The sequence below is a fragment of the Diceros bicornis genome (genome assembly GCF_020826845.1).
Source record: "Diceros bicornis minor isolate mBicDic1 chromosome 13 unlocalized genomic scaffold, mDicBic1.mat.cur SUPER_13_unloc_1, whole genome shotgun sequence".
Taxonomy (NCBI): domain Eukaryota; kingdom Metazoa; phylum Chordata; class Mammalia; order Perissodactyla; family Rhinocerotidae; genus Diceros; species Diceros bicornis.
Window position 1 is genome coordinate 22,890,704 of NW_026690866.1, and position 12,494 is coordinate 22,903,197.

Here is a 12,494-nt window from a genome sequence, read left to right on the forward strand (position 1 = left end):
CCGTCACCGTTATCTAGTTCCAGATCATTGCATGACCCCACCAGAACCCCTGTACCCATGAAGCAGCCATGCCCCCATATCCACTCCCCCACCCCCTGACAAGCACTGATCTGCTTCCTGTCTCTGTGCATTTCCCTGTCCCTGGTGTGGCTGTCCTGAGCACAGCCAACTCTCCTTTGGCTCCTCCCCCCCATGTTGAAGACCCCCGAGGATGCCAATGTGTTCAGTGCCATGAACCCGAAGCCTAGTATGACTTTGACCTGAAGAAGCCCACCGTCACCAAGGGGGTGAGGTCAGGCATGGAGCCAGCTCAACCCTGCTTCACATGAGGAAGAGGAACTCGATATTGCCAAGGGCACCTTCCCCTCAGTCCCTAGTGCTGTTCAGCCACAGGGCCACCCTCCCCAGGGTCTGGCTAGCTGGGGAGACGAGCACGTACAGATTAGAGTGACATAAACCAAGTGGCCATCTTTTCTGTCCAACCCGCTGGCCCAGGCTAACCAGGAGCAGTTTCACCCTGAACCTCTCCTGCTGCAGGCCTGATACCTGCCAGTCAGCAGGCTGTCCTGGCCTCCCGTGGACGACTGGCAGCCTTAGGTGCCTTCTGCCCTCTAGAGTCCAAAGGACTAGCTGACATTTGCCAAGGAGTGCTGCCCATGGGCATGAAGCCCTGCCTGCCACTGAGGCACTGCCCTCTGTGCACCTCCGTCACACCTTCCCAGGTGTGAGTCACTTGCATCTGTGACTTCAGGTGTCCCAGAGTCCCCACTCACCCGGGGGCGTGACCTCTGCAAATGCAGCCCTTCCATCCAGCCTCCAAGCCTCCAGGACCCAAGACAGGCTTCAGGACCAGGGACAGCTCCCACTCCAAGTGCTGGGACACCTCAGGTGGGACCAGGACCTCAGTGGCAGGGACATTGTCCAATGCTCAGAGAGCACTTGGCTGGTACCTCCAGCTCCAAGGTGGAGGAGAGCAACATGAGTTTTGACCCAGAGTCCCCTGATGGCAAAGAAAAGAAGGTGGCTGCCCTACCCATAATCCCTGACAGCCCATTCCCAGTCCCTTCTTGCCCGGGACCAGTGTTCCCCATCGACACCTACAAAGGGGCCAAGAAGCCCAGGAGCTGGATGCCGGCCTAGGGTGTCCTGCCGGGTCCAGAGACTCTGCTGATCATGCCATCCCCCACAGTTATGGAAATGAACCTCCCCTTGGTCCCCGATGGTCTCTGGTTTCATCTTGGCCTCCAGCAACACCTCTTCCTCCTCAGCCTCCACCACACCCGTGGCAGCTTTGGTCACACACAAGTGTTGTGTCTCAGGCTCTTCAAACATAGCTCCTCACTGGCCCTCTGCATCCAGCCAGTGGGTGATGCTGCATCATCCCTGTCCACCTGGAATAAACAACAGCAACATGTACAGGAGTGTCTTGTTTAGCCCACTGGTGGGACGTGCTCTTGGTCCCATCACTCAGAGCTCTCTGAGCACAGATCTGTCCTCAATGGCTACTTTGACAAGAAGCCCTCTCTGGGCCCTCCAGGCAGCATCGCCAGCCCGGGCAGGAGGTAGGCGACTGCCACAGTGCCCACTGTACATGGGAGGAAATGGAGGCAGCCTTCTCATCCTGTTGGTTCTTGGGGATCTGGTCTTGAGTGGAGGTGGATAAGGTGCCCACACCAAGCTCCCTCCAAATCTAAGATCTAACCGCCTGAGGCTCTGATGAGACTGCTCGTTCAAGTCCAACCAACCTGTAGTGAGGCCCGACTCCTTGCCTGAGTCACGGCCCTGTGTGATCTGGTCCAGACACCGTGCCCAGAGTGCACCCCTCACCGCACCCCACCCTCCCAAGAGCTTTCCTCCCCAAAGACCCTGCCAAGGCCCTGCCCCCTTCAGAGCTCCTAGCCTGCAGTGCCCCTACCCTGAGCCCCCATCCAGGATGGACTCACCTCTGTGCTGGGCTCACAGGACACCTCCTCAGGCTCCTGTGCTAGCAGAGCCTTTAGGGTCAGATTGACCTGGGGTCAAACCCACAGCTGGGTCACCTCACAGCCCTGTGACAGGCAAGTTTATGTGGTGTCTTCTCGGAGCCTCAGTTTCCTCCATGAAAAATGGGGTCAGTGACTCTGACCTCAGGAAGGTGTGTTGGGATTCAAGCAGGGAGAAGAAGGTGCCCAAAGTGCTTGGACACAGGAGGTCGCCTGGCTGGGGGAGCCCCAACGCAGGACAAAGCCTCGATAGTCAATGCTGGGCTCAATGGTGGTGAAAATCAAGGATTACTAGTCCCCTGTTCACGTCTGGACTTGGTCACTTAGAGCAGAGTGACCTTGAACGCTGGGACCACTGGTCACCTGTAAAATGGGGTGTAATCATTCAGCACCCAGGGGGCTCCCTAATGACAGTAACTTGCTCCAATAGTTGCCCAGCTGGGCTCCCTTCAGCTCCTCCTACACCCACCAGGGCTGAAGGCAGGGACTGGCTGGACCACATGTGGCCAGGAATGGGTGTAGAGGAGGAGGGAAAAGGGCGTCCTGGCCTTCTCCCTGCCCGGGTCTGTGTCCACCACTGTCTTCGTGTCCGCAGGACCAGCCATGCATGGAGCTGGACCCTGGGATGCAGTCTGTGGACCAGGACAGTGAGGTCGGTGTATATTCAGTGACTTTCACTTCCCCAATGTCCAACCTACTCAACTGTGCACTGTGGGGCCCACCTGGCTTGTGTGGCATGTTCCTGGGACGTAGGGGATGTGAGGGTCACCAAGCAGTTGGCTGGGGAGGGGAGAGACGAAAGCAGCCATGTCAGGGGACCGTTGTGTTACACGTGTGTGCTGCGGGCTGTGTCACCCAGAAGTGCTGTCTGCAGGGCCCCTCTGTGTGCCTGACCGTGGACAGGAGGCCTGGTTGCCCCACAGGAGAGAGGCCTGTGAGACCGTGAGGGTATCCCTGCCACACTCATGCGGGCAGAGATCCCGGGCCATGTGCATTCTCATCGAGGCTGATGTTGCTCCATTTCGAACCCTCATAGGACAGTTGGGAAACTGAGGCCAGGAGGAGCAGGGACAGGCCCTGGGCCCACGAGGTGGGCAGAGTCCAGAGGAGAAGAGAGCATTCCAAGCTCTTAGGCCAGCCTCAACACTTCCAAGGGGTTTGCTTTGGGAATGAGAGCTCCTAAGTTCCTGGGGGACCCCTGCCAACGTCCCCCATGTAAGGCCCTTTCCTCTATGCATCCCCACGTGGACGCACTCACACACACAAGCATACACACACACTCTGACTGCCCAGCCCTGTGTCAGACTGGAAGTGCACATTGGGGAGGTGACAGGAGGAAGGAAGAAAGAGGTTGGAGGCAGCTCTGCCATGGCGCAGGGTCATCCGGTCCCCTAGCCACATGCCCAGGCCCATAGCATGAAGGGGAGAGATGCCAGACTGGTGGGCAGGGTGTCCCCAAGGTGCACAGAGGGATGCAGGGGTTAGGGCCATCCCTAGAGCAGCCTGCAGAGAACCAGGTCTGGCGTCCTGTGTCCACCACTCTGGGCACCGGGAACTAGGATGTGACCCACTAGGGGGGAGGGGCTACAGGAGAGAAGGCCTGATCTTCGGCCTCTGTAAATTGGGGTGCATAGATGGGGTGACTCTAAGGGTCCCACAGGCTTGTAGAAGAGTTTATTGACCTTCGTTCTCCATCCATGACGCACTGTTCTCTGAGCCGTTGTAAAATGCAGTCCATTCCCTCGAGGTCTTGCTGAGCAGAGGGCAGCCTGAGAGCTTATGGCCTGGGGACCCAGGCAGTGCAGAACATGGCAGAACACTGGTCGACTTGTCTGGGGACCAGGGACAAGGCCATCCTTGTTGGAGCCTCGGGGTCCTCCTTTGGAAGTGAGTTGGAGTCATTGCCCTGGCTGGGGTGAGGAGGCCTTGTGAGTCAACGGGACACGCCAGGGCCCGTGTAAGGAAATCGGGGAACAAGAGAGGCTTCTGAGGTCCCTCACGTCCCTCCTGGAGCCCGCAGGTCTTGCTCCTTTGCGCCCTCGGCCCTGGTGGAACCACTGCCTTGAGGACCCCAAACAAAGAAAGGTGTGTGTTTTGCTTTCTGCTTTCCTGCCTGGGGCTGCAAGGCTAGGGCTGACCACCAGATGTGTCCTGTGTCCACTCGTGCTCAATGGAGCAAGTGGAGCAGGGACGCCCAGGCCTCGTTCTGGGTGTTCCCCTGTCCAAAGCAACCTTTGATTACTGGCATCCATGTCCACAATGGGAGCTGCTCAGAGGCGGGAGGGTTCTGAGATCCTCTCATGATTCTTTCAGCTACTGTGGCCCCAGCACTCACCCTGAGCAGGGCCCATGTTAGTCCTGAGGGCAGTGCTGAAAGCACCCACATGGTCCCTGTCCTCCAGGAGCTCACAGCCTGGAGGTGGAAAGGACAAAATCATGAACAAATCCATGTGAAAAAGAAGAGAAGGTGCTACAGAGCAATGAAGCAGGGTGCTGGAGGAGGGAGGGCCTGGAGCCCCTAGGTGGGTGTAAATGGCCTCCCTGGGGACATTTGTGCCCTGAGCAGAAGGACAAGAGGAGCCAGCCCTGCATCTGTCTGCAAACAGCGTGCTGGGGGGAAGCTCAAAGGCACAGAGACTTGGAGGCAGAAGAGGATTTGACGAGAGAGGAGGTGAGAAAAGAGCCAGTGTGGCTAGAGTGAGCTGGGGAGGAGAGAAGTGAGGGAGAGAGGATGGCAGGGCCAGACCCAGGCCTGGAAGGAGGTACTAGCTGTCTATGCTGGGTGACAGCATTAGCCTCACTTAGCACTTACGAGACCTATCATTGAGCATCTGACAGTGTCTCTACCAGGGTCCAGGCTCAGGTCAGCTAGGAGGCTCCCCGTCAAGGTCTAGCAGGAGGCTGGGGCTGTGTTCTCAACTGAAGCTCGATAGAGGCAGGAGCCATCTTGGAGATCATTCACAAGTATCGGGGCAGTGGTAGGATTCAGTTTGGATGGGGGTTTTCGGGCCTTTTCTGTCTGTGGGCCTGGACCCTCTGCCAGTTCTTTGCATTAGGGGGTGTCATAGGGAAGGAAGCTCATAATATCTGATATGGCTTCTCCTGAATAGTGGATCAGAGAGACAGACAGAGGGAGAGAAAGAGAGACAGTGACACACAGAGATAGAAAGATGGGGAGGAGAGACAAAGAGAGTAGACACAGAGACAGGGAGACAGAGAGACAGAGAGACAGGGAGAGACCAAGAGAGATACAGACAGCCAGAGACACAGAGACAGAGAGAGACAAAGAGAGAGAGAGAGAGACAGAGAGATAGAATGAACACAGGAGAGACAGAACCACACAGAAGTCACAGACTTTTCATTAAGCTGACCGTGGAAGTGACATCCCATCACTCGGCCCTATTCTATTGGTTAGAAGCCAGCCGCAAAGTCCATTCTCATAGAGGAGCGGGGATTACATAGGATGTGTGCCTAGGAAGTGGGAACGCTGGGAGCCGTTGTGGGGGCTGCCCACCACATAGGCTGAGATGACCACCACTCAGGCACTTGGACCTGAGTCTAAACATAACAGGAGGCCCTGGAGGGTTGCAAGCCAGAAGGAGATGATGTCTGAACGTCATTTCATTTCAACCCTCCATAGGAACCCTGGGACACAGGCAAGAGGGGAAGTGCCTCTCCCAGACGCCCAGCAGACCCAAGCCTCTTTGCGTTGTATTCTCTGCCACAGCCAGCCCTTTCTGTAATCCTTGCACTGCCAAGTCTGTGCAGGAGCTACGTGTGGGAGCAGCCCACGGGATTCACAGCCTCTGAAGGGATCTCTAGGTCTATACACTTGATGACATCCCTAGGAAGTAGATGCTAGAATGACCCCCACTACACAGAGAGGGACATGAACACAGGAGAGACCCTGAGAGGGGAGGCCCTGAGAGGCACAGGGTTGTCCAGGGTGACATCACTGGCGAGAAGCAGGAGCGGGACTGAATTCAACTCTGTGTCCTCAAAGCTGGGGCCCTGGTTGCGTCCAGACCTCCCCAGAGGCTGTGGGGTGGACTGTGTCGGTGTGACTGTGTCTGGACAGGGTATGGAGATGGAGAGTGAGCAGTCAGCAGCCCGGGGGGCCCTTAGGAAGGTCTTGTGTGAGGAGGAAGCTTAGGTAAGGAGATCCCAGGAAGTGACCTCACAGAGCCCAATAGAACTTGGAACCCTGGTAACTAGGCACCCACATCCTAAACACAGCCCCCAAGCGAGCTCACTTCTCTAGCACTTGTCTAGAAGGAGCAACATGTTTAGTTGCTGCTTCCCAATGACCAGGGGCCGGAGCCCCAGGAAAGCCCCCAAAGACCGATGCAGATGCTGGTGCCCCTCTCACGGCCGACGGCTCTGGTCGTTTACCCGGAGGGACGGAAAGGTAACACCGGGAGGCCCAGGGAAGGCCATTCCAAACCAGGCTACCACTGTGGTCCCATCTGGGCAGCCCTACATCCCCTCCTCATGTGTGCCTGGAAGGGTGGGTTCATGTGGGTAGACCACCGTGAGCAGGAGCAGTCGGTGAGGTGTTAGAAGCCTTGGGGGGTCGGTCAGGTTCAAAGCCCAGGTCAAGGCCGGCTGGGTGGGATGTGGAGTGCGGGGTGGTGCCCTTCTGCCTGAGGTTTATCCCAAGCCCCTGAGGTGTAGGTCTTTCCTCAGGGGTGGAATAATGTGCAGAGACAGGTGTGTGCCTGATCTGGGAGAATTAGGACCAGAGGGCAGAAGCAGCAGCAAGGACAGCTGGGCAGGGCTCTGAAGAAGCAGCAGCAAGGACAGCTGGGCAGGCCTCTGGGACGGAGCCAGTCACTGTCTTTGCAGAGCTCCACGAAGAAGATCAGTGTGGAGCTGGCGGAAGGGGATATTCCATCCATCTCCCCGATGGAGGCGCTGGTGTCCCACAGGCCTGGACCAGCAGCTACCGGGAGAGGGACTGCAGTGACAGTGATAAAACCCTCAGAGCCACCCGAAGACCCAGCTTCAATCCCGGGAGAACCATCATACCCACCATGTCCTGCAGCAGCGCAGGAGGCAGCTGAGGCCCCAGCCTCCGTGCAGGGAGCGCCATCCCCTGCACAGTCTCCTGTAGGAGACCAGGAGGCAGAAGAGGCCCAAACCTCTGTGCAGGGAGGGCCATCCCCTGCACAGCCTCCTGCAGGAGACGAGGAGGCAGCTGAGATCCCTGCCTCCGTGCAGGGACAGACATCTCCTGCACAGACTCCTGCAGGACTCCAAGAGGCAGCTGAGGCCTCAGCCTCCGTGCAGGGAGAGCCATCCCCTGCACAGGCTCCTGCAGGAGAACAGGAGGCAGCTGAGGCCCCAGCCTCCGTGCAGGGAGAGCCATCCCCTGCACAGGCTCCTGCAGGAGAACAGGAGGCAGCTGAGGGCCCAGCCTCTGTGCAGGGAGAGCCATCCCCTGCACTGTCTCCGGCAGGAGACCAGGAGGCAGCTGAGGCCCCAGCCTCTGTGCAGGGAGAGCCATCCCCTGCACAGGCTCCTGCAGGAGACCAGGAGGCAGCTGAGGCCCCAGCCTCTGTGCAGGGAGAGCCATCCCCTGCACAGCCTCCAGCAGGAGAACAGGAGGCAGCTGAGGCCCCAGCCTCTGTGCAGGGAGAGCCATCCCCTGCACAGGCTTCTGCAGGAGAACAGGAGGCAGCTGAGGGCCCAGCCTCTGTGCAGGGAGAGCCATCCCCTGCACAGGCTCCTGCAGGAGAACAGGAGGCAGCTGAGGGCCCAGCCTCTGTGCAGGGAGAGCCATCCCCTGCACTCTCTCTGGCAGGAGAACAGGAGGCAGCTGAGGGCCCAGCCTCTGTGCAGGGAGAGCCAGCCCCTGCACAGGCTCCTGCAGGAGAACAGGAGGCAGCTGAGGGCCCAGCCTCCTTGCAGGGAGAGCCATCCACTGCACTCTCTCTGGCAGGAGAACAGGAGGCAGCTGAGGGCCCAGCCTCTGTGCAGGGAGAGCCATCCCCTGCACAGGCTTCTGCAGGAGAACAGGAGGCAGCTGAGGGCCCAGCCTCTGTGCAGGGAGAGCCATCCCCTGCACAGGCTCCTGCAGGAGAACAGGAGGCAGCTGAGGGCCCAGCCTCTGTGCAGGGAGAGCCATCCCCTGCACTCTCTCTGGCAGGAGAACAGGAGGCAGCTGAGGGCCCAGCCTCTGTGCAGGGAGAGCCAGCCCCTGCACAGGCTCCTGCAGGAGAACAGGAGGCAGCTGAGGGCCCAGCCTCCTTGCAGGGAGAGCCATCCACTGCACTCTCTCTGGCAGGAGAACAGGAGGCAGCTGAGGGCCCAGCCTCTGTGCAGGGAGAGCCATCCCCTGCACTGTCTCCGGCAGGAGACCAGGAGGCAGCTGAGGCCCCAGCCTCTGTGCAGGGAGAGCCATCCCCTGCACAGGCTCCTGCAGGAGAACAGGAGGCAGCTGAGGCCCCAGCCTCTGTGCAGGGAGAGCCATCCCCTGCACAGGCTCCTGTAGGAGAAGAGGAGGCAGCTGAGGCCCCAACCTCCGTGCAGGGAGAGCCATCCCTTGCACAGTCTCCTGCAGGAGAACAGGAGGCAGCTGAGGCCCCAACCTCCGTGCAGGGAGAGCCATCCCCTGCACTGTCTCTGGCAGGAGACAAGGAGGCAGCTGAGGCCCCAGCCTCTGTGCAGGGAGAGCCATCCCCTGCACAGTCTCCTGCAGGAGACAGGGAGGCAGCTGAGGCCCCAGCCTCTGTGCAGGGAGAGCCATCCACTGCACAGCCTCCAGCAGGAGAACAGGAGGCAGCTGAGGGCCCAGCCTCTGTGCAGGGAGAGCCATCCCTTGCACAGGCGCCTGCAGGAGACAGGGAGGCAGCTGAGGCCAATCTCTGCGGCCTGGGAGAGCTGGCTCGGGAACCTCCCTCATTAGCACCTCCAGTCCCACCTGTTCCACCTACTCCCTTACCACAAATTTCCTTCCCCATCCTCCTAATTGTGTTTCTCTATTTCTTGGTTTCTTTCATTGATTTTTTTTTATTGTTTATATCTTGATTATTTAAAATAAATTTCACTTTCATCTTTTAACAGTTTAATGTTTTTCATTTTAAATTGTACGCTTCCTGAGCATTAAGTACATTCACAATGCTGTGTAGCCATCACCACTGCATGGGTTTAGAATATTTCATTCTCCAAAAGAACACCCTGTTCTGAAAGCACTCACTTCCACTTTCTCCCTCAGGCCCTGGCAACCCCTAATCTGTTTTCTGTCACTGTTTCCTTTTTTTTTTTAAATCTATTCAGGATGTTTCCTATAAGTGAAATCATGCCATAGGTGGCCATGTGTTTTCTGCCCATTTATTTTCCCACGGCCTGATAGGTTTTCCTTTTCTGTTTTTATTTGAAATAGAATTTCTCTAATTTGATAGGAAAATCCCAGATGGAGTCTAGATTTGATGTATCAAAGAAAGCCCTTTTGGTAAATATGTGCATAATCTTGGGGTACAGACTGCTGTTCTAAGTGGGACACCAGAGCCAGAAGCCACACACGAAACGCGTTGCTCTTCCTGGGGCCTAAACAAAAACAAGAAAGGGTAGAAAGCTGGAAAGACAACCAAGAGGCAGCTGAGGCCTCAGCCTCCAAGCAAGGAGAGCCATCCCCTGTACTGGCTCCTGCAGGAGAACAGGAGGCAGCTGAGGCCCCAACCTCCGTGCAGGGAGAGCCATCCCCTGCATAGGCTCCTGCAGGAGACCAGGAGGCAGCTGAGGCCCCAGCCTCTGTTCAGGGAGAGCCATCCCCTGCACAGGCTCCTGCAGGAGAACAGGAGGCAGCTGAGGCCCCAGCCTCTGTGCAGGGAGAGCCATCTCCTGCACAGGCTCCTGCAGGAGGCAGGGAGGCAGCTGAGGCTACAGCCTCTGTGCAGGGAGAGCCATCCCCTGCACAGGCTCCTGCAGGAGATCAGGAGGCAGCTGAGGGCCCAGCCTCTGTGCAGGGAGAGTCAAGCCCTGCACAGGCACCTGCATGAGACAGAGAGGCAGCTGAGGCCAAATTCCGAGGCCTGTGAGAGCTGGCTCGGGAACCTCCCTCATTAGCACCTCCAGTCCCACCTGTTCCACCTACTCCCTTACCACAAATTTCCTTCCCCACCCTCCTAATTGTGTTTCTCTATTTCATGGTTCCTTTCATTGCTTTTTTTTTATTGTTTATATCTTGATTATTTAAAATAAATTTCACTTTCGTCTTTGAACACTTTACTGTTTTTCATTTTAAATTGTACACTTCCTGAGCATTAAGTACATTCACAATGCTGGGCAGCCATCACCGCTGTATGCGTTTAGAATATTTCATTCTCCAAAAGAACACCCTGTTCTAAAAGCACTCACTCCCACTTTCTCCCTCAGGCCCTGGCAACCCCTAATCTGTTTTCTGTCACTGTTTTGTTTTTTTTTTAATCTGTTCTGCATGTTTCTTATAAGTGAAATCATGCCGTAGGTGGCCATGTGTGTCTGCCCATTTCTTTTCAAACGGCCTGATAGGTTTTCCTTTTCTGTTTTTATTTGAAATAGAATTTCTCTAATTTGATAGGAAAATCCCAGATGGAGTCTAGATTTGATGTATCAAAGAAAGCCCTTCTGGTAAATATGTGCATAATCTTGGGGTACAGACTGCTGTTCTAAGTGGGACACCAGAGCCAGAAGCCACACACGAAACGCGTTGCTCTTCCTGCGGCCAAAACAAAAACAAGAAAGGGTAGAAAGCTGCAAAGACAAACCACAAACCGGAATGTATTCCTCATGACACAAGGCCAGATAAAGGTTACGCATCCTTGTGGTCCAAAAAAACGCTCAAAAGTCAGAATTTTAAAAAGAGATAAAGAGCAAACACATTCAACGCCAACGAGAGGTGATACACAGGGGCAGCATGTGTCAGAGATGCGCGAGCTCCCCGAGGAGGAGACGCGCACATGGAGACACTGTGGAGAGGGCACTGGGCCCCATCAGACGGGCTGGGTTCCAGTGTGGTGACGACCAGACCTGATGACAATGTGAGGAAGCAGAGGCCCCAGTAGACCCCTAGAGACAAGTGTGAAAGGACACTCCTCTCTGGAGACCAACCTGCAGGACCCATCGCAGTCCCCAGGGGCACGCCTGTGCTGGCGGTACTGATCCCAGGACTTCATCCCACAGAAATTCCTGCCCAACTTTTCAAAGATGTATTTTCCAGACTATTCATCACAGCACTGGTTGCAATAGCAAGCAATTGGAAGGAACGCTACTGTCCATGGCGAGGCGATGGGATCCATCCGTCCCATCTGTAAGACCACTAATATGTGATATCAGCCGGGAGACATGCATCTAGGAACATGAATCTGTGTGTGAGAGAGAGACAGAGACAGACAGAGAAAGAGAGAGACAGAGCCAGAGAGATACGTACCAAATCATCCATGGGGCTCACCTCTGGGGATGGGAATTGCCACTCACTTCTCTTCTCCTTTAGAGGCCTGCGTGATGTTTCAACTTGATAGAATGTGCCTCTATTCCTCTTATAATTCTAACAAGATTAAAATCACATGTTAATGTTATCCATTTATCACTCATCTTTGGACTGAAGTACATTATTTAGTTTTTCTTTGTAAAGGTTTTTATTACAAAGACAATGTACGTTAATTACAGTAAAAGAATGAATTCTAAGGGAATTAAGAATTAAGTGGAAACTGAGGAGTGCCCTTAACAGGCAGCGTTCACCATTTCAGTCCTTTGCCTTTGTATGCACGTGTGTGTGCACGTGTGTGCATGTGCCCATTCAGCTGTGTGCATCTGTATGCACATGGGTATGTCTATGTGCAAGTGTGTGTGGGTGTGCACTTGCAGCTATCGTGTGGGAAGGACTGCAGGGAGTGTGCTCTTCTGGAACCTGATTTCCCCAGGGCTGGACCCTGGCCAGTCAATCCTCTTCCTCCTCTGCGTCGGCCTCAGAATTGCCTAAGAGCCTCTGCTGGGCAACACGGATCATTTCTGATTTCTCACTCCCGTCATCGTGCTGAAAGGAACACCTGCATCCATAAATCTCTACTTCTTTAGGACCGATCCCTAGAGGCGGAGATTCTGGCTCATAATGTAAACGTGATGTTAAGGTGTTGGTCACAGTCTCTGACACCCAAGGTCTCCTTCTACCCTGTGATCTTGTATGGGAACAGGGAGTCCAGAGACCCTGAAGCAGAGACCTGAGGGAGGGAGGGAGAAGGAGGAGCAGCTAGGATGCAGGGGATGAAGGTACCTGGGGTGACCTGCCCAGCTGGAAGGCCTCGCTCCTGTTGCTTCTGTCCCTCCCACTCCCCTCACCCCTGGCCCCGCCCCTAACACACCTGACCCTGCTTTGGCCTTGCCCATGCCCCTCCTGCTCCCTAACTCACCTGAGCTGAGCAGCCTGGCCTGCCATCCAGGACAGATGATGATGAGGGTCTGAACACTCCTGCCTGCTCCCTCTCCCTCCAAGCAGAGAGCCCCATCCTCAGTCAGGAAAGTACATCTAGGTCA